General features: G+C 32.2%; 1 protein-coding gene across 1 annotated transcript in view; it reads left to right on the top strand.

Annotated features, from left to right (window-relative positions):
* ADCY2 (adenylate cyclase 2) overlaps positions 1 to 26,189 on the top strand; it is a 605,008-nt gene that overhangs the window by 371,528 nt on the left and 207,291 nt on the right. The gene's annotated exons all lie outside the window — the stretch shown is intronic.

Consider the following 26,189-nt stretch of genomic DNA (forward strand, 5'->3'; position numbering starts at 1 on the left):
GACAGTAATCTAGTATTATTTTCAATCATATCTGAGGATATTGAAGATCAATCAGTCCTTGAGGAAAATAAATGCTTCAAATGAAGTTTGGAGGACTCTTTCTTACTTCTTGGAATTCTTATGCTCGCAAATTTGTTTTTTTTTTAACTTGATTCTTTTCTTTCTGGGCTGTTCAGTGTTGCATGGCCCAGCATGCGGCTCTTCCACCACTGCAGTTTGATTTCCCAGCTGCCACTGCACAAGGAATATGAGGATAAGGACCAGGAGGGCTTCCTAGCCCATTCCTCTTCATTCTTCCTAAGTTCTGTGGGCAGGCGGCAGCTCCACGAAGGAAGGTAGTGGGATGGGAAGGTAGACAATAACCAGGCTATGAGCTGCTGAGGGGATAGTGGAAGTGAGTGGGGAAGTTGGGTTGGAGGAAAATGGTACTAAGGTGGGAGATACACCAGTCTACCCTCTACCACTCATTAGCATACAGCAATCCTTCTTACTTAAAAGTTAGCATGAAAGAAAGTAAAAAGAGGACAAATGAAGGGTGTGTAAATTATTTTAATGTGCACTGAGTTTTTACTTTATTATTACTCTTTTTGTCCCTGAAACAAATTATAAAATTCCTCATAACTGTAGCATCCTAAACTCTAATTTCTTTATGATCATAAGGAGGCTCACCAACATAGAACTGAAAATAAGTATTACATATTTATGAATGTATATCACAAAATGTAAAGGACAATTTTTAATGTTCTCTAATAAACTTTTTCTCCAAGTATTATGAAATAGAACTGAATAGCATTCCTCTCTGGTTCAAAAATCATTCTTTTCATTTTGTAGGGCAGTTGCTTGGAGAATATTGTTTTGCCTATAAAGATGCTGATGGGACAAATGCATTAATAAATTATTTCTGAACCTATAGTTAAACAGTCCTCTGACAATTTGTTAAGGGCAGTATCTGTACCACCTAGCAAAATTATTTTTCACATAGCTCTGAGCTATCTTCATGATTCTTGATTATGTAACTATCTGAGTAAACCATAGTCATCAAAATCAGTCTAGTGCTAAAGTTCCCTGATTCATAGCTGAATATAAGGAGGTCTTTTTATAGAAGTCTGATCAAACTGCAAAAATATCTGAAATTTTTAAGACAGATGGAATGAAAGAGAAACTATTTCCTTTGATAACTCTTTCTTACTAATCAATGAATTATGTCTCCATCAACAAAGATCCTCCTACACATCTTAAAATCATTCCCAGCTGTTAATGTTCTCTGTCACATACATAAAATACTTAAATATCTAGCACAAAAATAACACCATGACTAAATTATTTTAAAGGAAAAATAAATTTGTTCTGAATATAAGCTTTAGTTATCTTTTAGATAACTTTTTTCTCATTAAATATGAAATGACAGTATATAACAGTGGAAAAAGTCCAGTGCTTAAAGCCAGAAGTCACTGGTAGTTATGTTAGTGTGAACAATTCACTTCATTCCTTGAATCTCGGTTTCCTCCTTATTCTCAGATAAGATTCCAAAAGATACTTTCTGCTTTATAGGATTGTTATAAAGAAATGACTGCAAATCTTAAGGTGACTATATCAATATGGATTGCTATTTTTGAGAGTTTTAGGAAATAATAATTCCTTTTTTTCCCCATATGTAAAAAGGATCAGATCAAAAAGCACCAGAATGCTAGAAAGCAATCTAAGTGGGGATAGTTTCTCTATTCTTCCTTAGAGCAGTAGACTTACAGAATGATGTATCCATGCTGTTGTATCAATTGTAAGCAACTAGAACTAATTGAAATCTCCAATTTCCTCATTATCTATGAACTTTAACTACAAATTTTCAATATTGTTTTTAGATCAAGATTTATCTTAAAGGTATTTGGGTCAACATATTGAAATTTTTGTCTATGATTTGATAAAAAAAAAACTTCAGGAAATACTAGAAAATAGACTGACAGAATCTAGGAAAAGACAAACATCTCACACAATATATCCAGATAAGCTTAAACTGCGTACAGGATTGAGACATAAAGGATGGTATGATAAGCAATTTAGGGGAGCATAGAAAAACTTACAAGTCAGATCTATGAATAGGATAAGAGCTTATGACCAACTAAAACATGAATAAGTTATTATAGATAAAATGGCTAAATTTAATCACATAAAATTTTGAAAAGTTTTTGCACAAACCAAACTAATAAAGCTAAAATTTAAGAAAAGCAGGAAACAGGCAAAAGTATCCTCACATCAAGTTTTTTTTTTCTAATAAAGTCCTCATTTATCAAATGTTATCAAAGTGCTGAGACAAATTTGTAAAAATAAGAACCATTTACCAATTGACAAATGGTTAAGGGATATGAATAAGTGGCTTTCAGAGGGAGAAATCAAAGTTCTGAATAATCATATAAAATTATTGTCTCAACAATTACAGAAATGAACATTTGAAAAACTATGATACCACACCACAGTCATGAAATTAACTTAAAATAACAAAAAAAAAAATGACAATTGCTGGAAGGGATATGAGAAAATAGATACACTGATGAACTGTTGGTGGAACTGTTATCTAATTCACCCATTCTGGAAAGCAATTTGGAATTGAAATTTAGGGAGGGAAGGGGATATGTATACAATACCTCTTTTAGAGATGTATACATATTGGCAATGAGATAAAAGAAAAAGAGAAAGAACCCTTATGTACAAAAATATAACAACTCTTTTTGTGGTGGCAAGAAATTGAAAATGGAGGGAATGCCCATCAATTGGAAAATGACTGAATACATCATGATATATGAGTGAAAGTGAAATATAGTATTTTTTGTTCTGTATTCAGAGGGTACCAGTTCTTTCTCTAAAGGCAGATAACATTTTTCATTATGAATCCTTTGGAATTGTCTTATTTCATTGTATTGCTAAAAAGAGCTAAGTACTACACAGTAGTTTATCATATAATGTTGTGGTTACTGTGTACAGTGCTATTCTGGTTTTTCTCATTTCACTTTGCATCAGTTCATGTAAGTCTTTCCAGTTTTTTTTTTAATCATCATGGTTTTAATTATTTTAAACTACAATAATATTCCATTATAATCATATACCACAATTTGTTCAGCCATTCCCCCAATTAATGGAGATTCTCTTAATTTCCAGTGCTCTCCCACCACAAAGAAAACTGCTATAAAAAATTTTTGTAGAAACAGGTTCTTTTTCCTTTTAAAAAAATTCTCTTTGGGATACAGATCTAATAATGGTATTGCTGGATCAAAGGATATACACAGTTTTATAACCCTATACACATAGTTCCAAATGGCTCTCCAGACTGGTTGGATCAGTTCACAGTCCATATATCAGATGTGAGGTAGTATTTTTAAGTTGTTTCACTTTGCATTTCTCTTATCAATAATGATTTAGAGCATTTTATTTCATATGACTTATAGATAGCTCTGAATTCTTTACCTGAAGACACTCTTTTAAGGCTGTGCAGTGTAGTAGAAAGAGCACTGGCTCAAGAGTCAGAGGATTAAGGATCAGATCCTGAGTCTATCATTAGCTAGTAATACATCACTTCAGAAGATTGACTCCATGACATTTAAGATCCTTTCTATTTCTAATTGAGAGCAATAATTCTATAATAAGACTTGGATTCAAGTTATTTTTTAATGCAGATCAATTATATGACTGAGCAAGTCACTATTTTTTTAGTATTCCAAAGAGTGCTCTATCACACTAAGTTGCCTAGAAAATGCCAATTTGCATAGAATAAATAAGTTTCTTAATTGATAAAAATCACATCCTGAAAAAATACAGAAACATGATATTAGCATAGAGAACATTTCACTATTTCATATGTTCATAAGGAAGATAAAGGCTAATCAAAAATTATCAGGATACATCACTCAATCAACTTTACCTTTTCCAATATTATTCAAGTCTTTGTAAAATTTTATTTTTAGAACATATAAACCCTCCACAATGAAATAAAGAAGATTCCTTTAGTTTCTCTTTAGCCAAATACTTAATAAAGTCCATTCTCTGCATAAAGGATTTTTCATACTACTCCATAATCCTGCCTTTTGCATTCAGATTTATGGGAGTTCTCCAGGGTAATTCTAACAAGTATCACTTGAGAAGAAGTACATTTTATTTATTGTGTAACATAGAGATAAATTTGAGACTGACTTTCTTTGTTCTTATAATGTTGACTTCCTGGTCCCTAGTGCCTGAAGACTAAGTATGTTACATCTTCTTTTCCTAGGTTTCTCCAGTACTCTTAAACAGATTGGGATGGCTCTCTATGTTATCCAGCCCCACCAGTTAGGATCATTGATTTTTGAGGGTGGGTCTCCTGTAGACCAGTTCCATTAAACCACTAACAGATTAGCATTTACAAAGGAAATTTTACTTTGAAGTTATAAAAACAAATATTTGAACATATTCCCCAACATGTGGTAGGGATAAGCCACATGCCTACTCAAGTCTACTCCCATACAAACCTTAGTCCCTGGGGAGAGGAAGGAGATTAACTTCATATCTTAACTTTATTACTGTAGAGTGCAGTCCCAAATTTCTAATCACAAAGCCCCACTTGAGGTCAAATCCCAGGCATCTTAGCATCTTAAGGCTTCTCTTCTGGACTGTCTGGCTTTCTGATCTACTACAACATCCCTCTTGGGATCCTGGCTACAAGGACATCATGGACTTAAACAGAATGGACATAACTGAACAGAACAGAAATATTTCAAGCCACAGTACTTAAAAGGAGAGAGGAGGGAGAAGGTATCTCTCTTTCCTAGTTCAGTTAATATTTCTTATGCTGTGGATGAACTATGTATGGTTTTTACCCTCTGGATGCAATACAAAATAAAGAATGAAGTTGTCTCAATCTTGAAGTTTTAAAAGACTCAGCCTGTTACAGTTTTATATCCAAAAAAGAAGACTACTTCTATCTACTTGGTAGGGGAACATAGAAAAGCAAGATCCTTTCATATTTGGCAACTGAGGAATATTCCAAGGCCCTATAATATACTGATTTTTTTTTTAAAAATCTAATTTTAAATCATGTCAATGGATTGTCTTGATATCTATTTTGTTTATTTAAAGATTATTCTAAATTGTAAATAGCTTCTTTCATTTTAACTCTTTAAAGATGACATTAAGCCTGCTTCTTTTTCTTTTTCTGGGGAAGAAGTATGGTATGCATTTTCAAAGAAAATAATGAAAAGAAGTTAAATAAAACAAAAAGGATAAAGATTTAGGGACATAGACACTTGGTTTTAATATAGAAGGAAATGTAGGTAATTTCCACAGGGTACCCCAGCCTTCAGTGGTACCCCTTCATCTGCAAAATCAAGAAGCAGCTCTTTTTCTTTGAATATAAATCCTCATCAATCTTACCCATCAACTCCTCTAATTTATAGTCTTCTGTATGGCAAACTCTTAACTCCTATTAACTGGTTTCCTCACTGCTCTACAAACATACTGATTTCTGTCTTTCCTTCTTAGTCCATGTTATTCATTTTGCCTAAAATACTCTCTTCCCTCCCACCTGTTGAAACCCCTATCCTCCTTTAAAGGCTCACCTCAGATTCCAGCTTTTCCACAAAACTTTCCTGTAATAGTGTAGCCCAGCTTTACTTTGTTTGTTTTTGAATGACTACAGTAGTAGTTGGTGACGCCTTTACCAACTTCTATTGGTCTATTTCATTATTAAATTTTCATCTAAAGATATATTCTATTATTTCTTCATAAATTAGTAAAAATGAATAATTTACCCTTATAAGATCTGAGTCTTCTCCCCAATTTATAAATTAATGATAAAAATGTTTTTTCCAATATGCTTTCTTTCATCACTGCTTCATACCACCTGGTTTCAGAGGCTTAAGTTAAAAAAATATATTTATTTAATTAAGCTAATATTTACTAATGTCATTAGAAATATTAGTTATTAACATTTAATAGTATTAAAAGCAATAGAATGACACATTGGTGTATTTCAACAATGTATCAACTGTAAGGAAGATTACAACCAGAGTTACAGCATTAAGGGCTATTGCTGAAGGATGAATACAGAGAGGGTTGGAGAGACTACATGAACTGATGCTAAGTGAAATGAGCAGAACCAGGAGATCATTATGCACTTCAACAACAATACTGTATGAGGATGTATTCTGATGGAAATGGATTTCTTTGACAAAGAGAAGCTCTAACTCAGTTCCAATTGATCAATGCTGGACAGAAGCAGCTACACCCAGAGAAGGAACATTGGAAAATAAGTGTAAACTGTTTGCATTTTTGTTTTTCTTCCTGTGTTATTTTTACCTTCTAAATCCAGTTCTTCCTGTGCAACAAGAGAACTGTTCGGTTCTACACACATACATTATATATAGTATATACTGTGACATATTTAACATGTATAAGACTGCTTGCCATCTAGGGGAGGGGGTGGAGGAAGGGAGGGGAAAAGTCAGAACAGAAGTGAGTGCAAGGGATAATGTTGTAAATTCTTTCAATAAAAAGTTATAATTATGAAAAATAAAAAGGGCTATTGCTGATTTCTTAGTTTAACAGTTCAATTTTCTCAAGATGGCAGTCAAAGTCACTCAGTACTCTTTTTAGAATATCTTCTTCATCATACACTTTTTCACAGGATGGGATAACCTTGTTCTTTATGGAAAGATCTCTTTAAACTATTTGTCATTGACGATTAACTCAGTCTCAAAGGAAACACTCCTAGCCCATTCAGTTTCTTGATTCTCAAAAAATGACACTATTTCCAGATGATAGTTAAATAAATTTACTTTCTCCAAAATGTCATTTGAAGTCTATATACTTAAGCACATAGACATATAGGTATAACCTTGTACTATTTAAAATTATTTGATTTATATCATTTTTCTTTAGTTATCTTATAAGCACCTGGTGGTCTATATATTATGCTTCTGGCATAGGCTGCTTAAAACCTAATACACTATTCAATGCAACGATAAAGGCATACAAGATGTCTATTGATTTTAGTTTGCTAGTTTAAAGAAAATCTGCATTGTACCCACATTCTGTTATGATTTGGAACCAAAATTCAAAATTAATCTAAAAGATATTTGATTAGTTTATATCCCATTCCCCATTCCCTGTCAGTATCTTATTTAAATGTATTTATGTGAGATTTATATGTCAATAGGCATTTGCAAGTTGTGTTACATTTTAATTTTTTTTTTTAAAAATGCACTGAAATAACTTTGTCAGAGTGAAGAGTATATAAGGCTGTTATAATAAAGCACCTGTTTTAAGCTTCAGTCTTTGTAATTATATAGAACACCTAATGATGTGTTGCAAGTTATTTACTTTCTTTTAAAAAACGATAGTAATTATAGGGAACTTCTATAGAAGCTGTTCACATTATTAACTACTATGACATTTGATTTGAATTTAGTTCTGGGAATAGAATTGGAAAATAAAAATGACAATAGCATTTTTTAGACAATAAATCATGCTTAACAAATTTTCTTGATAACTTAAATTGTTTTTAAACTTTGGATTTTTACATTTTTGTGTAATCCACAGAACATGATAACCAATAAAGAGATTAGATTTGTTTTACGCAGCAGTAAATATATATATAGATATAGATATAGATATAGATATAGATATAGATATAGATATATGTTTATGAATAAGGATATCTCATTGACAATACATTTACTGACATAAAGTTATTATGTATGCATATATATGTAGGATGACAGCAGATAGTATCATGCAGTGCTCCAAATGGTTCAGAACCATGTCTTCATTTTCCCTTCTTCATTTTTCTTCCTATAGAGATCAGGAATAAGGGGGATTAAAAGAGGGGTGATAGAACCAACATTAGACCACAGTGGTCTGAAATTCATGTAACTTGAATTCTGAAGCCTCAAAACTTTGGAAGAGTCTGTAATTCAAAACTAGGCAGTTTGCTTCAAACTCATAATGTACACTCTACTTCTTTTATAAATATCAGTATACTTCTAAAATACAACTATATACTTTTAATTTCAGTATGAGATAGAATATATAATTTGAATAAATTAATTTGAATTCACTATGAGAGCTTAAAGTTTTTATAAGATGATATTAATGTAAGGGTTATATAATTCAAATATAGAAATCAGAATTGTGTTTTTACCTAATTCCTATTGACCACATTTTAGAATCACAGTCAGGGAGGACTTCAATATCCATTTAGTTAAAGCCATATCTGAGAAGGAATCTTTCCTATGCTATTCTCAACAAGAATTCATGTATATTTCATTAAAATATTTCTAGTTAGGAAAAACTACTACCTCCTAAGGTAATTCATACTTTTTCTCTTCTATCATGAAGTTAGAATGGTCACTTTTCTTCTTCTCAAGATTTTCCTTTTTTTATTTTGTTTCTTAGTCAAAATCATCTTCCATTAGTTTATCTCATTGTTTAGTATCATTTAAAGGATGAAACAATCAGTAAGACAATCTAAGAATTTTCAGAATAGAGAGTTCTCCACCATAAATCATTTTGACAGTATTTAGTATGCTTCTAGGTACTGTGTTCAAAGTTGTATGACACTATCATTTCTAATTGCTCTTCATCCACTGTTTTCTTCCCCTTTTTTTATTTCCTCATAAGCATATAATTTTAAAAATGTACAGTGCATCTGAGCATTTTCTTCTATGCCCCAACAAGATTTGGTTATATCTATGAAAACTCATTTACCTCTTTGCAGTTGAATATCTCTTCTGTGTTTTTGTTGTACTACTTACATCAACATTGATCTCAATCCTTCTATGTCTTTTGATTAATCAATCAACAAGCATTCATCAAGTTCCTATAATGACTCAATTCTGTCATAAATATTCAAGATATAAAGAAAAAAGTTAAAAAAAGTTTCTGCACTCAATAATCTTACATTTTATTGGTGGAAACAATATGAAGATATAAGAAAATATTTACAAATCAGATATGAAATTAATACAAGTTAATTTTGGTGATGGAACTAGTAGCTAGAAAGATCAGGAAAAGCCTTGTGTAAGATGTCGCATTTGAGCTAAGTTTTGAAGGAATTAAAAGATTCTAAATGGCCCCAGTGATGCAAATACCTTTCAGGAATAGGTGGGAAACCTTTGTAAAGGCATGGAATGTCATATGGGAGAAATGACAAAAAATTAATTGGGCTGAAAAATAGAATGCAATGTAATGTAATAATTCTGGAGAATTATATTGAAGCTATATTGTAGAGAGATTTAAATGCAAAATAGATTATATTTTTAGAGGTGTCTAGGTGACATGATATATAAAGCATTAGAGCTGAAGCCAGAAAGGACTTAAATTTATTTTTTAAATTAAAGCTTTTTATTTTTCAAAACATATGTGTGGACAATTCGTCAACATTACTCTTGCAAAACCTTGTGTTCCAATTCCTACCCCCTTTCTCCATGCCCTCCCCTAGATGGCAAGTAGTACAATACATGTTAAACATGGTAGAAATATGTTAAACCCAACATATGCATACATATTTATACAATTATCATTCCATGCAAGAAAAATCCAATCAAACCAGTTTTAAAAAGAAGCAAAATAAAATGCAAGCAAACAACAACAAAACGCATGAAAATGCTATGTTGTGAACAACACTCAATTCCCACAGTTCTCTCTCTGGATGTAGATGGCTCTCTTCATGACTGAACAATTGGAACTGGTTTGAATTATCTCATTATTGAAGAGAACCACAAAGGACTTGCATTTAAATACCACCTCAGACATTTACTAGGAGTGTGATCCTAGGCACTTAACTTCTGGGTACCTCAGTTTCCTTATTTGTAAAATCATATTAGCACCTATCTCACAGTGTTATTGTAATGCTCTAATGAGATAATATCTGTAAAGCATTTATCATTGTGCCTGGAATCTGATAATCTGATAATCTGATAATCCCTTCCCTCTTTAATCTACAAATAAATTTAATGTTACATTAATTAAGGTAAACTACTTAAATTCCATTTGAATACACAATAACTGTAAACTCCATATATCCATTATTATTATTATCCTATTCCATTTATGATCAGCCAAGCTACAACAAGAGTCCATTATATTTCCCTGATTCCCCAAACTGTATTAACAGTGAGCCTATGTCAAATATGTCAATGATGCACAAATTAGTAAAGCTATCTAATCCTCCCTTTTTGTGTTCCATTGCCTTTTTTGTTACTTTTGTTTAAACTATCATATAATTAAGAGGCTTCATGATTTATAAGGTATAATACATCATTCTAACTGTAGTAAGTGAATCTTTTCAACTTACATTGAGAAAGATGCAATTATGCTACTTTTTTTCTCATACCTTTGGGAAAGACCTTTTATATTGTCACTTATGAGTTCATGCTTCTTTACTAACAAACTTACATTATATCCTTTCGGTAGAATTCAAGTTTAACAAAATTTCAGTCTGTCCAAGAATTCAGTATCGTTTAGTAATAAATGGCAATGATCTAAGAAGATAACGATGAATTGTTTTTTTCTAGAAAAATTTAACTTAATAGAAAATGGTTGAAAGGAGAAAGGTACATTAGGGCATAATAATGTTTGGAGATATATGTTAAGAGAAAAAGTATGTTAATATATTGACACAATTTAAATAAGTTATAATAGTATCATGGAATGTTTTAAGGACATGGAAATTAGGGATTTCCACCATGGTCTTACAGGATGCAAACAGCTATGAATAAATAAGTTATAAATAAGATGAACTGAATGTAAGCAATAGACATAAGGCACTGTAATTACAATTGATTGAGAAAGGCTCTATGTAGCAGGTGTGATTTTAGTTGAAACTTCATGAAAACCAGCTAAATTTGAAGAGAGAGAGCATCCTTCCCATCAGAGAAAATTCAGAATTATATAATCATGTTGTACAGCTCAAGCACAACCTTCTGGAAATTGTAGTTGAAAGAATTTATTCCATTGAGTAGTTCTCTCTTTTTCACTCTCTCTTTCTCTCTCTCTTTCTCTCTCTCTCTCTCTCTCTCTCTCTCTCTCTCTCTCTCTCTCAATCTCTCTCTGCTATGGGAAGATATAATTCATCCATGATCATTGTATGGATGGATGAATGGATAGATTATTTACCAATAGCCTAAACACAAATGTAAACACATTTAGCAGTTCCTTGGGGGGAAAAATAAATGTCCCTTTTCCTTCACATTTGTTGAAATCAAGATCTCCATTTGACTTTTGTTTCTGAGGATATCTTTCATGGCCAGTTTTTATGATTAACTGCCTTTTTTTCTCTACTCAGAGATATATAAAGTCTGGAGGCTTATCTTATAAAAAGACTCAACTTTTTTGTTCTGAAGCCTCAAAATTTCAAATCAAAGTTGTGCCAAATATTTTGCATATTATTCTGAATCTGGTGGATTATTGCTTAGAACAGAATAATGACTTTAAGAAATGAAAAAAAATCACTAATTCATGGTTACATTCTTTAGATTTTTCATCTATAAGGGGCAATACATAGTGAGAATTCAATTTGATTCAACAAGTATTTAGTAAGTACTTGTTATGACAGAGTCACTGTGCTAGACAGAGAAGATAGGTAAAAATGGAAATAGTGCTCATCATGATTAGTTTAGAACACTTTCTGAAAACAAAAGAAGTCTTACTGAAATATGAGTTAAAGACTTCTTGTTCTTGAGAAAGATTCTTATATTATCCTTCATCTTTGGCTGGCTTCTTATATAATCGGTAATTCATTTTCTAGAATTACTTAAACCTAGCTGTCTAGATGTGTGTGTGTGTTTGTGTGTATGTGTCAGTCCAAAGGAAAAGCATGAGTTTTAGAATAGTCACATATAACATTCTATATGGATAAATATGAAAATTCTTACTTGACATTTTTATAAATATTCTTGAAGAAAATACATCCCATGAAATTTCTAGATTTACAGATAAGTTTAAGTTCAGATGGCAGGTGGAATGTGGAGCAGACAGGATATACTACAGTGATACCTCATGCAGACAAACAACAGATGGATTTCCATTTGGACATATGTAAGGTAATTCATTTAAAAAAACTACACTTGCATGTTAATGAGCTATAAATTCTCAGAAACAATTTAGGAAAGGTACCTCAAAGTAATAAACATTCCAGAAGTCATTGGTTCATTGTGCTCCTATAGATAAATAACTACAGAATTATTGAATACTTTTAGGAGAAACATTGGAAATAAAGAGAAACACTTTTCTTACTTAAATAAAATTATAAGATAATTACACTTGAAAAACTGTGTAAATTACTGATGACTGAACATACATAAAGACACAATGGGGTTCTTAATGTCTCACAGAACTATAACTTACATGGTTATATAGGCAGAGAGGCTATCATGTTAAGGCAGCTAGGAATACCAAAAAAAAAGGAAAAGATAGTCACTACTTATTCTCAAGGAGCACATAGTCTAATGGGAAATCAACATGCAAACACCTATTTTTAAATAAGAAAATTTTAAGGATAACAAGGATCATCTCATATGGAATGCACTGAGATGTGGGAATATTGGGAAAGGCTTCTTGTAGAAAGAAGTCAAGACATTAGCTGAGACTTGAAGTTAACTTGAGAAGTTTAGAGGCAGGAGTAAAAAAATGAGATATTTGATCTGTCAACTGAAAGCAAAAGATTGAAATTTACACAATTATCTATATTATAGGTAAGGATAAATAGCAAAGGAAATGGTGAATATTAAACTGCTTTATGAAATCTCAAAAACAATAATATTTAGAACAAATTAATAGATGTTCTTAGGAGGTAATAAAGATATGAAATGGGTTACATAAGAGATAAGAAAGGCTTTAAATTATAAGTAGGTTTAATTCAATTTAACAAACATTTATTAGCTACCCTATTAGATGTTAAGACCTCGAGCTAGGCAATAGAATACAAAAATTGAAACACAATTGTTCCTGTGTTTAAGAAGTTTAGATTCTATTAGAGAGCTGCATGGTACATTGATAATTAAACTCTAAGTAATTTAAAAGGGATAGGACACTCAAGCTGGGAAAAATCAGAAAAGGCTGTATATAAGAAATGAGACCTCAGCTGAGCTATGCTGGATAGAAATTTCAATTAAAATCATAACTGTTTGAGAGTATATTCATAACCCATCAGAGTTGATGTCAAGAATAAAAGCAGAAAATATTCATATGCAGAGATACAGTATTGGTACATATATGCTACGAGACTTTGAATTTCTAATCTAATTAGTTATTTGATTGAGAAATCTGAGGACAGCATTAAATTAATTTCAAGTAAGGGTGTATTTGTTATTGTTTTCAACATTTAGGAATGACAGTTTCTATCATACTGAAAAAAAGAAAAGGCAAAGAAAGTGTATGTCTACAAATATACATTTTTGTTGGAATGCATACAAGTAAATTTTCTGGACTGATTAGTAAGCATCTGGGGGGGAATAAAATGCTCTGAAGAAAGTTTTAGTCTCTTATTAAATAATTCATACATTTCCTTTTCACATAGTGGAGATGTTTTCATGTTCAGTTCTCATTGTGAATGCTCTGTTTATAACTGACTAGTCAGACATGTTGAAACTTTTCTACTACTCATGTACTCTAAAGCTGGGCTTAATTAATTTTCAGTCATAAAGCATTTCAGAAAGTCAGGTGGCTTCCTCAAAGGTGCTTCGATAGTATTTCACACTAAGTAAACTATCATGTCTGTGTTTTAATCTCATATTAGAATAAATTTTAAATGTTTACATTTTTCCAGTATAAATTCCATCTCAGTGTATCACCTAGACAAATAAAATCAACTGGGGCAATTGGAATCTGAAATGTTTTTCAGTAGTCATGGTCTTAACAGGTATTCATTTGTTCGATTTTTAAACCCTGGTTGCAGCTGACAGGAATTTGGAAGTTAAAGGATAAGGAAAGAGAGGGAAAAGAGCAACAGACAGTGAGTAACAAGGTCAAAGAGGAAGAATGAGTATTTGAATTTGATGAGACATGAATCCTTTCTCACTTCGTGCTTGATTGCTTGAGATCAAAATGTACAGTATGCTGTTACTTGTATGACTGGATCAGTTTACCTAAGTGTTGCTGCTAAGCATACCAATTCATATCAGCGAAAAGGATACATTGTTAGTAGTGCCAAACAGTGCCAACAGTTATTCTATTGCTGACATCCGAATCTCTTTATTCCTGGAGGTAGGGAAAGATTTTCTCACTTCATATACCTTTTATAGAGGTATATTTTAATAAGGCTTCATTTGTCTAGCTATTAATAGTCATCATCCAGAAAAAGCAATGACAATTTGTTATATTTAAATTAAGGATAACCACAAACCATAGGATTTTTTAAATTGAAAATTGTCTTATTGCTCATTTTAGAAATTTTAAAATAGGAAATAATTCCTTGGGCAATATAATACCATCCATTACTTCCTCCAACCCCTGAAGTTTAAAATGCTGGAACTGGGAAGGAATTTATAAAAGTAATATCAGCAACTATTAATGTTTTATATGATCCCCATCATATACACTTGTTCCCAGTGTAGAGAGTGGTGGAATATCTTTTTAGGCTAAAGGAAGAAATAATTACTTAGCCCAATGCAAGAGACTGTTAAACTTTGAAATGTTTAATTGATGCTGAGTAAGGAGTGGCCTAAGTTTGCTTTACCTATTAACAGTATCCTGAGGAGCAATTTCATATTTTCTCTCCGACTGACTCTACTTAGTGACAACCAAATGGGCAATAAAGCAATAATGATTTCTCTTTCATTATCTAACCAACCTTGATCATTCCTCCTTACCCCTTCTAATACTTTACCAACTTGCATTTCCACTGCCTTGGGGAGAAATGAAAGGGCTACACAAACAGGAGAGAAGATGTGACTAGTTTTTATTTATTTTTAATCTCTTGGCAAGTTCTCCTCTGTCAATGTACTCAGTGTTCCTTCTTATAGTTAGACTCTTTTGAAGGAGGTAAAACACATGTGCAGTTCACTTGGATGTGTGGTTGAACTGGAGCTCAATGCCAGTGCCCACACAGCTGCTCTTGAGATGATTTCTGGATACCAGGTGTCTGGCCTGGGTAGTGATCATGAGGTTAAAGCATTTAATATTCATACATTTGCTTTTTCAATCCACTGAGACATCCATATAAAAGGCACACATTCTTAGCCATTTACTCTTTTTACATTCTTTTCATTTTATTTTTTAAATTGAAACTATATATTTTCCCCTTCCAAACCTCCTAATATAAAAGAAAAAGAAAAAAAATAAATCCTGTAAAAAATCCGTAGTCATGCAAAATAAGTTGTTACATTTCATCCAAAAATGCATATTTCATTCTGTATGCAGAATGTATTATCTCTTTGTTTGGAGGTGGTTAACATGCTTCATCATCAATCCTGGAATCATGATTGGACTTTGCATTGATCAGAGTTCTTCCAAGGAGATAAAGAATAGAAAGACTAATATAACTGATAGACTGGTTGTTGTAGTTTTGGATGATTATCTCATGCTAAGGTGAGAAAGAGTTAGAAATGAGTTCTCTCTTCAAATGAAAGTCATGATAGAACTTTGAGGCATAACCAATGACCTTTTCCCCCTGAGCACACAAATATATAGTGGGTGGATTTAGACCTTCACATATAAGCGCTCTTCCAGTTTTATAAAGATTGATCTCAAAATCATTCTATGCGATCTTTCCTTATCAGTCACAACAGCAATCCAGCAGTCCTCAGTAAGCACCCTGGATTGATGCCCTTTCCTACTAACATGTGCAGCTAATCTATAAACTCTTATTTCTCAAAAACTGAACTTCCCATTCTCTGAATGTGCTAGTATGCTCTTACTTTTTTCATCTACTTTCTATATATCAAATTTACTATAGTCTATATTACATGAGATGTATCCACTACTGAACCATACCATATTTATTTTTTACTTTCTATAGTCATAAATGAAAATGTGTATTTTAAATATAAAAGGAAAATTGTGTCTCTTTATGATGCTATTCCTTCTGTTGAAAGCAAAAGCTAAGGAGACATGCACGAGTTCTAATATACATAACACTGACATATCTCTGAGTACCTCTTTCTCTTTCAGAATAAATCATTTTTTTCTAAAATAAATTGTTTTTAGGCCTAGGTTTTTAATGTAGTAATTGTTCAAAAGTCCTCAGAGGAATGCTACAATGAATGTGATAGGCTTTAACTCTGTGACTGTTGCTGAGTTTTTTTGTTTTGTTTTTTTTTTTTATGGAGGTTGATTCCTTCTTTTTTGAGCAGCTGCAGATTCTATTGAATTTAGTTCCAGTAAAATACTATACAATTATTTAACTCTCCCAGAAACTATGTAATTTAAAACTAGAATTGGCAAGAATCAATGTGTCTGTTCTGTGCGTGTATGTGTGTGTGCATGTTCCATTTTCATTTATTCAAGAACATTGCCCAGATTAACTTTTTTTGGTAAACTAGTTAATTGTGTTCCACCTTAAGAATTAAAGGAGCTTAATAAATGGATATCAAGATGCTTTTCTACTTTTCATATGTTCCAGAAACCTTTGGCATTTTGTACTAAAATGCTGTTTTATGATTTCTAAGAGCAATACTTTCCCAATGAGTCTTTAAATATCTATGATCTTGCCCCACCTACTGTAACAATACACTTGTGAGATCAGAGTATTTCTTTTCTAATGACATAATAATACCTACGTGAGGTACTTGGTAAAATTAAAAATACCACAACTTAACAATGTAGCAAGAAAAATCCAAATGGATAATATTTGTTGTCCAGAGAAAACTGCAATTGGATGTACAACTCACAGAACTGATATATTTGAGATAAACATTGCATATAGACTATGAACAAGGTCTAGAATTAAACAGAAGAAACAAACCTATATTCTCTTGGCAGAATTGCACAATTATTTTAATGAACCTTTTTAATAAAATCAAAGCTCATCTTTTTAATATTACTGGTCTTTCAGTGTACTGAATGTACACTGTACTATGTACCATGGAATATAGTACTGTGTACTATGGAATTTCCATAGTCTCTAAAGAAATGAAGCTAAGAATACCAAAAATATAATAGAGAAGTGTAAGTAGACTGCAATATGTTGCCAATGAGAAGTTATGAAAAATATCAGAGAAGTATATGTCTGGGAGGAAAGAAGATAGTCTGGTTTTATCAAGAAGACAATTCAGTAAATATTTATTAAATGCTTACTAAGGCAACAACAGATAATGATGGCCCCACTGGTATTCATACATTATCAATAGAACTAGAAGAACACCTTTAGTATGTTGAATGGATGTAATGGTGAAAATTTAGGGGAAGACATTAAATCAGCAAGAATTACTCACAAAGAATGGAAAGGTTTATATGAGATAATGAAAGAAGTATCTACATCTATGAGACTACTAATTTATCAAATTATTTAAGTATCTGTACCATATCATAAATATCAAATGAATTTGATGCAAATTCATTTAAATATAAACACAAGTAGAAAAGCAGCATAACATGATGGCTTGAATATCAGCTAATAAAATTAGCAAAAGTGTATAAATGAACTATCATGTCAAAATCAGTTAGGAAAATGCAAATAAACTAATTAAATATTTAAGTTGGTTATATAACAATATGAAAATTAGCTCAGCTATTAATAGGCTGTACACTATGTTCTTCAAATGACCATTTCTTGGCCTTGTCCCAAATATTTGATGATACTAGAGCAGACCTAAGAACTTTAGCCATCTCTATACAACCATATTTACTATTCACAATTCAATTAAATTAAACAAATAATTCTTAAGTGGCTGCTAAGTACAAAGCATTGTGCTAGGTACTGGGGATAATGAGACCAAAAAGAACAGTCCCTTCCTTCAAGGAACTAAAAGACTAATAAAGAAAGTGTGACATAAGTACAAAAATGTATGATATAATATTTATCAGAGGTCATAATAATATTTACTAATGTCATAAAAGCCAAGAGGAAGTAAGTTGGACAGTCACCACTGAAAATAGTAAATAAATAATAGTTTGGGAGGATGGGAAAAGAAATGAAATAACAAATCTTATTTGCCAAAAAAAAAGTTGATCATTTGCAGAATAAGAAAGGGCAGTAAACTTGAAATGTGGGTCATTTGAGGATTCTACTATATTAACAACTATCCAATCTGACCTTAGTTTGAAATCAATCAATTATTTGGAGACACTAAAATTGTTTTTCCACTCTTGTTATGATTACTACTCAATGTTTCTAGTGATGACTTTCATCTTTTCCCTCTTGGGTATTATATTGTCTGTAAAAGTATTAATATTGCTCCTGATAAATGTGTTGGACTCTGTTGTTACCATCTAAGCCACCCTCAGCATGCAAATCCCTGGGAATCTGATATTTTTCTAATACTCCAGCACAAGGTTTAGAGAAGCAGCATGTAATATACCTCTAGAAAATCCCCAATCTCAAGGTATTGTTTTGTGATTTCCTGACCCATCTTGTCATTTTCATTTATGTTACATTTTAAAATTCAATTAAAACATTCTATAGACATTTTAGTTATAACATGCTGAGAGGGATTTGAGATTTAAAGAAAATCCCTTAGGAACTCAGAAAAATCTGCTCAAATATGAAGATAATAAAGTCACTGTGACAATTTTTTTTCTTGCAATATCAGGAATAGCTTTGCTGAGATTTCAAAACCTGTTTTAACATGTTTGATAGTAGAGATGAACAAGTACCAGAAACAACTACCAGATATATGGAAGGACAGACTGACAGAAAGGGATGGGTTACTCAGCTCTAGAATGTATTCTATTGGCTTTGCACAAGACATCTCGTTCCATTCATGTGGGCTCTCTACCTGATTTCTTCCATCTTTCTGCTAGGAACTTTGGAAACCACTGGGTTTCTAAGGGTAGTGGGTAATAGCAATTGGATAAAATTAAACCTGGAGTGAGGAAGACAAGTTCGAATATGGCCTCTAGAAGTGTAACAAGGACTAGTCTCTTAAGTCTATTTGCCTCAGATTTCTCAATTATAAAATGAGTATGATAATAGTACCTACCTCAGAGTGTTATTATAAGGATTAAATAAGATAATATATGTAAAAAAACATTACAGTTTCTGGTACATAGAATACAGTCTATAAATGCTTATTTCCCCTTCATTTCTAGTGCAGCAATTTGATAATATTATCATGATTGTTATGAGCAAAAACACTTGAGAATTAGCTTGACCTGGCATTATATCTAGATATAGTCAATCAATTAACATTTATAAAGTCTAATAGACTTTTTCCTTCTTCAATATCCACAAGTCCTAGAAGATATTTTAGCAAAAGAAATGATTCATATGATGGGATAATTTATATTTTTAAGGGTATAATTGATTATGGAGAAAGGTAATAAAAATTTTGGAGCATAGAGTTTAAAGATTTACTAACCAAGACCGGAAAAACAAAGACCTCTAGCAGTTCTTTTTAGTAACACAGTGGGCTTTGTTTTTATTGTTGTTATTTGGATTGTTGTTATGGCATTGGTGGTGAGGATGGTTGTTCTTGAAGGGGAAAAAATCTGGAAATAATTCGCATTCCCCTATCAAGGGGCAAGTGTGAGGACAGCTGAAATTTCTTTGGTATAACTGCTCCTAGAAAAGCTGACAGCTGCTGCCCATTCTCATTCCATTACTTAAGGAGACTTCTGTCCATCCTGAATGATTCTATGAATTCTGTGAACTCAGAAAATATTATTTCTTCTAATTGCCAAGATTCTTACCATCTTTTCTAGCTTCTGGTTGTTCTAGTATGACGACTGTGGTGTTTTTATTTTCCTATCATTTTTAATTTATATGACTTCATTCTGAATCTTTTCTTTGTTACTGGTTCTTCCTCTCCACCCTAACCTTGCATGTAGTTTAAAAAGAAGTATATTCTTAGGACTGAAAGAGACATAGTTAGGGTTTCTATTTAGCTGACAGTTTTTATTTCAGAAGACTACACTCCACAGCTTGTCTAAACAAAAAAAAGCTCACAAATTTAGCATAGATTTATCAAGATGTTGCAGTGAATAGAGTACAAGCTATGGAGTCCAGAGAACCCGAATTCAAATATGGCTTCAGACATTTACTAGACATGTGGCTCTGGCCAAGTCACTTAATTCTGCTTGCCTCAATTTCTCATCTGTAAAATGAGCTGGCAATAAAATGGCAAACTATCCAGTATCTTTGCCAAGAAAATACTAAATAGCAGTCATGAAGAATTAGACACAATTGAAAATGAGCAAATATACACATGTAATGATTAGCACAGTGTCTGGCAAAAAAAAATAAGGTACTTTATAAATGAATCTGATTAAGAAATACCCCAGATAAAAGGAGATGCATATTTCAAGAATTTTCTTCGGAAAGAAGTCAAATTAGAAACACTCGATTCTACAATATATCTGAAGGTTAATAATAGAAATATTAGAATAATGGCTCCTTTCCAATCCCACCTCTTTTTGCTTCCTAAAAAGATCAGCAGTCTCAGACTGAACACTTGATGGGCTTATAGAATCTGACAATCAATGTCAGATTCCCATTCTTCTCTTCCTTCATAAATCCTGATCCTTTAAATCAGCAGTAAGGGTAATGGATATGACTCAGCTTTTAAGGATCCAGTTTATATCAGTTTTGTACAAATATTGCTCAGCATATTCAAGTATCAAATTAAGTTGATATTAGAGGTCTAAAGAAGACATTCAGTAACCCAGAGAAGTCAAATTTAATGTATGATCCAAATTTTGTGATTTCTCTCTATCATTATACTGTTATTAAAAGTATTAATACTTTGGCTCATGAACATTTATTAACTATCTACATAATAAACATAGATGTGCATCATCTAGATAGACATAGCATCACTCAAACAATTGTTGTTAAACACATAATAGTTATTATATATACCTGGGGCAGCTAGATGGTGCAGTGAATAGAGCACCAGGACTGTAGTCAGGAGAACCTGATTTCAAATCTGAGCTCAAACACTTAACATTTCCTAGCTGTGTGATCCTGATTAGGTCACTGAACCCCAATTGCCTTATCCTCCCAAAAAAATTCTGAAAGGGATCTTAAAATTTACAATGAATTGTGTCAGTTTGTCATCCAGGGAACACAGTTTTAGTGGATTCTTTAGGGTCTCAATAAAAAATCCAGATTTAATTTGTTTAACCCTCTTCTAGGGTTCTCTGATCTCTGAGACTCCTTGCAGAAGAGACACGGAATTGTCCTGAGCAACTAGGGCAGTTTTTGTTTTAATAACTTTTTTTGAAAGTAGGTTAGAGTCACTCTCCAATTGATAAATGGTCAAAGGATATGAATGAGCAGTTTTACAATGAGAAAATCAACGCAATTTATAATCATATAAAAATGTTCTAAGTCTTTATTAGAGAGATGCAAATTAAAGCAATCTTGAAATATTTTACATCTACCAGATTGGCTAAAATGATCAAAGAGGAAAGAGAAAAATGTTGGAGAAGATGTGGAAAAATTGGAACACTAATTCATTGTTGCTGGAATTGTGAACTGATCTATTCATTTGGGAGAGCAATCTGGAATTATGCCCAAAGAGTTATTAAACAGCCTATACCCTTTGAACCAGCAATACCACTACTAAGATTATTTCTAAAGATGATTAAGGAAAAAGAAGAGCTCGTATGCTTTAAAAAGTTTATAATAACTCTCTGTGGTAACAAAGAACTAAAAATTGCAAGGATGCCCATCAAATGGGAAATACCTGGACAAATTGTGGTATATGATTATGATGGAATCCTACTGTGCTATGATAAAAAAAAATGATCTCAATGATTTTAGAAAAAGATGGAAATAATTGCACAAAAAATGAGAAATGAAATGAACTGAACCAAGAAAATATTATATACAGTAATAGAATATTTTTTTAAGAATGAGTGAGTCTATTATAGTCAAGTTAACTATGAAGGATATATTTAGAAAGATTAATAGTGTGTATAGAATGATCTGTGTGTGTATACATACATACATACATATATATATACACATACACCACATATTTCTATTTGTGTCCAATGATAGCCAAATCTAAGGTGGGAGGTAGGGATAGAAGGGGTAGGAAGAAGAAAAGCAGAGGGAAAGGGAATTTACATGATAATTCTGTTGTATATTTGCAAGGAATAACAAGTTGTGCAGTTTTGTCTGTAATCATGTATTTATTGTACTGTTATAGAAATGATTGTTTTAATTCATAAATTAAAAGTTAAGCATATATCCTCCTTATGACAGAAAAGTAAGGGAGTACTAGAATTGACCATTATATATATATTATCAAGTGAGTTTCTTGTATCAGATATTTTAAAATTGTTTTTCTTTGTTTTATGGGACAGTTGCTGTAAGAGAAGGTTGGGAAGGAGAAGAGAAATAATGAATTGGGCAACAAGGTATCAATTTTCACATAATTGCACATAAACTTATACGGGTATATATATGAAAACATAAATACACAAACATGCAAAAATAATTACTTTCAAAGAAAATAGGCTTAAAGTCTCCTTTATTTTCATTTTAGCAAATCTTTACTGGGGCTGGGGATTTGGAAGATAAAAGTCTAGAAATCCAAAATTACTCTAAGAAAGATATAGCCAAGTTCTTTCCCCAGATTTTGCCTCCTAGTGCAGGTGCTTTTGTGTATCTGTGTTGCCAAGAATAAATTGTTTATTTCTTTAAGCTTGATCTGGAAGTCTGTAGCATTTAGTTTGCCAGAGCCTTGTAAACCAGAAATGGTTCTTTAAGGTAAAACTAGCAGTTAATGTTTATGGAACCATCAAATTGTGATAATCTGAACATTTCAAAAGAATTCTTCATAAATTCCCCTTATAAAAAGGTTACAGGCAAAAGAATGAATAGCAATACAATAAACCACAGCCACAAAATCATTCATTCCAAAAATCATGTGAGCTTTCTCTTGGCTCTGGAAATGAAAAGCATGATGAAAAATTTAATTTCTTTTAGATAAATAGTGAAGCCTCAATTCTGTTCTTCTAATAAACTTTTATTCCTCTTTAGCCATGACAAAAGGCTTTACAACAGGGGCTGAAGAGTAAATGCTAGTATTGTGTATTGTGAGGCTGTGATCTAGTCTAGGGAAAAAGTTGCAATGATCATTTAAAGGAAACCCCTTTTTATTTCAGACTGGGTAATATTATCTTGAATAAAATTACTCTAGTATCCATTGTGCTGGAGTTTCAAATTGCCTACAGGAAGAACATCCCTATCCTAGAGGTCAATACATTTTCAAAACTATGAGACTAGCAGTGTTTTTAAATCCTTCTGGCATATTGTAATATGGATAAGAAATGGTAGTAGCAAAGCTTACAAACTTCCACTAGCTAGGAGGGTGTTGGTTCTAATAAGAAGGAATGAGGGAATTGTAGAACTTGACCCACTACTCCTAAGGAGAAAGTCAGTCACTGTTGATGTTGTTGATAGAATGTAGTTTAGAAGGCAGTAGCAGTAAACACCCTACATGTTACTTTAAATGATTCACCTATGATGTTTATAACATATGTGGCATAAAATTGCCTATCTGTGATCTACTACACAGTCCACAATCTACCTATTTTTATAGGACCATGAGCTAAAATCGTTTTCCATATTTTTGATTGCAATAAAACATTTTTATAAAGTTAATTTAAAAAACATTCTTAACTACTTATATATTTAAAAACAGGTAGTTTCACTTGGCCTTCAGCCAAATTCGCCTGGAAGAAAGAATAATGACCTCAGAAGATTTGACATCGACATCTATACCTTGTTTAGTCTATAATTAATTATGTCATTCATTGAATATCTCTAGATCCCTGTTTGAACATCTAGAAACAACATTTTCATACTTTAATGACTCCTTGAAATCTATTTTCCCTTATTTTTGCTATACAAAAATTACTTTATGTAAGATTTTCATGACAATTCCAGTGGAAAGGAAGAGAGAAATTTGAAAGATATATTGCAGATGGTATCATCAGAACTTGGCATCTGAGTGAATGTTGTCAGAGGTTGAATAAAGAAAGAAAAATGACTCCAAGATTTTGCATTTATATGGCTAGCATAATTTTGGAGTCATCAAAAGAACTAAGAAAAAGATCAGGTCAGATGTGTATTCTACAGTATATATATGAAAATATGTTTTTAGATATAGAAATAAGGGATTTGGTGACTGGCACACCTAATCCCATGTATACCAAAATTTTCATAGCAGCACTTTTTGTTGTACCAAAGAATTGGTAACATAATGGTTCCATCAATTGGATGATAGCTAAACACATTGAAATACATGAAAAAAAGGATAATCATTGTAAATTAAGAAAAGATCTGTGATAGGATGGTATCATGGAGAGAGAGCTGGCCTTGGAATAATTGAGTTCAAGTTCTACTGACTGTATAAACTTGGGCAAGTAATCTAATATTCCAGCATCCTAATAAATTTTAGGTTAGTCAAGGAGGTGTCAATCTGCATTAAGGAGAAGATTTGTTCACATTAGTGAAATCACTGGTCCAGAATGAAGAAGAGGACGGAAAGAGGGAAAGAAAGGAGTAAAGATAAGAGAAGAAGAGGAAAGAGAAAGAAAAAAGTGAAGGCAAAAGTAAGAAAAGAGAGGAAAGAAGAGAAGAGAGGGAGAGATCAGTTCCTTTCCTATGTTCCTAGTTCACATTTGCCTCCATAATCAACTTTAATGTCATGGTATGCAATCATGCCTTAATCTTCTATTCGTTATCAATTCTTCCTTACCTTTAACTCATGGGCTACTAAGTCTCATTTAAAAATGAACAAAATTAAGATCATTTTATCTGTAATAAATTTATGGTGCCTAATCTCTAAGAAACCTGGGATAAAGAGCTGGCTTTGAAGTGATGAAGACAAGGATTTCAATCCTGCCTGTGGTATATCTTGATTGTGAGACACTTGGTAAGACACTTAATCTTGAAGTACTATAGGCAACTCTATCTTTGCAGAAAGGATATTGGTTTCCTAGATGGCTGAAATCATAGTCCCTGTCCCTACCTATCTTATTGCTATCTGAACCCAAGGTAACGCATACACTGTTCAATTAAAGTGAAATTTAAGTACATAAAAATTTGCTTTGACAACAACATTCTCATGAAAACCACTTGTAGCAGAATGATTAACTTGGTGAATTATTTCCATGAAAACATAAATTGGGAGGAATAGTTAACAAATTGGATAATATGGAATATTACTGTTCTGTAAGAAATGACCAACAGGATGATTTCAGAAAGGCCTGGAGAGACTTACACGAACTGATGCTAAGTGAAATGAGCAGGACCAGGAGATCATTATATACTTCAACAACAATACTAGAATGATGACCAGTCCTGATGGATCAGGCCATCCTCAGCAACGAGATCAACCAAATCATTTCTAATGGAGCAGTAATGAACTGAACTAGCTATACCCAGAAAAAGAACTCTGGGAGATGACTAAAAACCACTACATTGAATTCCCAGTCCCTATATTTATGCACACCTGCATCTTTGATTTCCTTCACAAGCTAATTGTACAATAATTCAGAGTCTGATTCTTTTTGTACAGCAAAATAATGTTGTGGTCATGTATACTTATTGTGTATCTAAGTTATATCTTAATATATTTAACATCTACTGGTCATCCTGCCATTTAGGGGAGGGGGTGGGGGGGGGTGGGGTAAGAGGTGAAAAATTGGAACAAGAGGTTTGGCAATTGTTAATGCTGTAAAGTTACCCATGTATATATATCCTGTAAATTAAAGGCTATTAAATTTAAAAAAAAAAAAAAAAAAAAAAAAAAAAAAAAAAAAAAAAAAAAAAAATAAAAAAAAAAAAAAAAAAAAAAAAAAAAAAAAAAAAAAAAAAAAAAAAGAACAACAAGAGAACTGTACAGATCTGCACACATATATTGTATCTAGGATATACTTTAACATGTTTAACATGTATAAGACTGCCTGCCATTTAGGGGAGGGTGGGAAGGGAAAAGTTAGAACAAAAATGAGTGCAAGGGACAATGTTGTAAAAATTACCCATGCATATGTTCTGTCAATAAAAAAAAAAAAAAAAAAAAAAAAAACAAATTGGATAATAGAATCTCAAATCA

Source organism: Sarcophilus harrisii, chromosome 1, assembly GCF_902635505.1.
Source record: "Sarcophilus harrisii chromosome 1, mSarHar1.11, whole genome shotgun sequence".
NCBI classification, from domain to species: domain Eukaryota; kingdom Metazoa; phylum Chordata; class Mammalia; order Dasyuromorphia; family Dasyuridae; genus Sarcophilus; species Sarcophilus harrisii.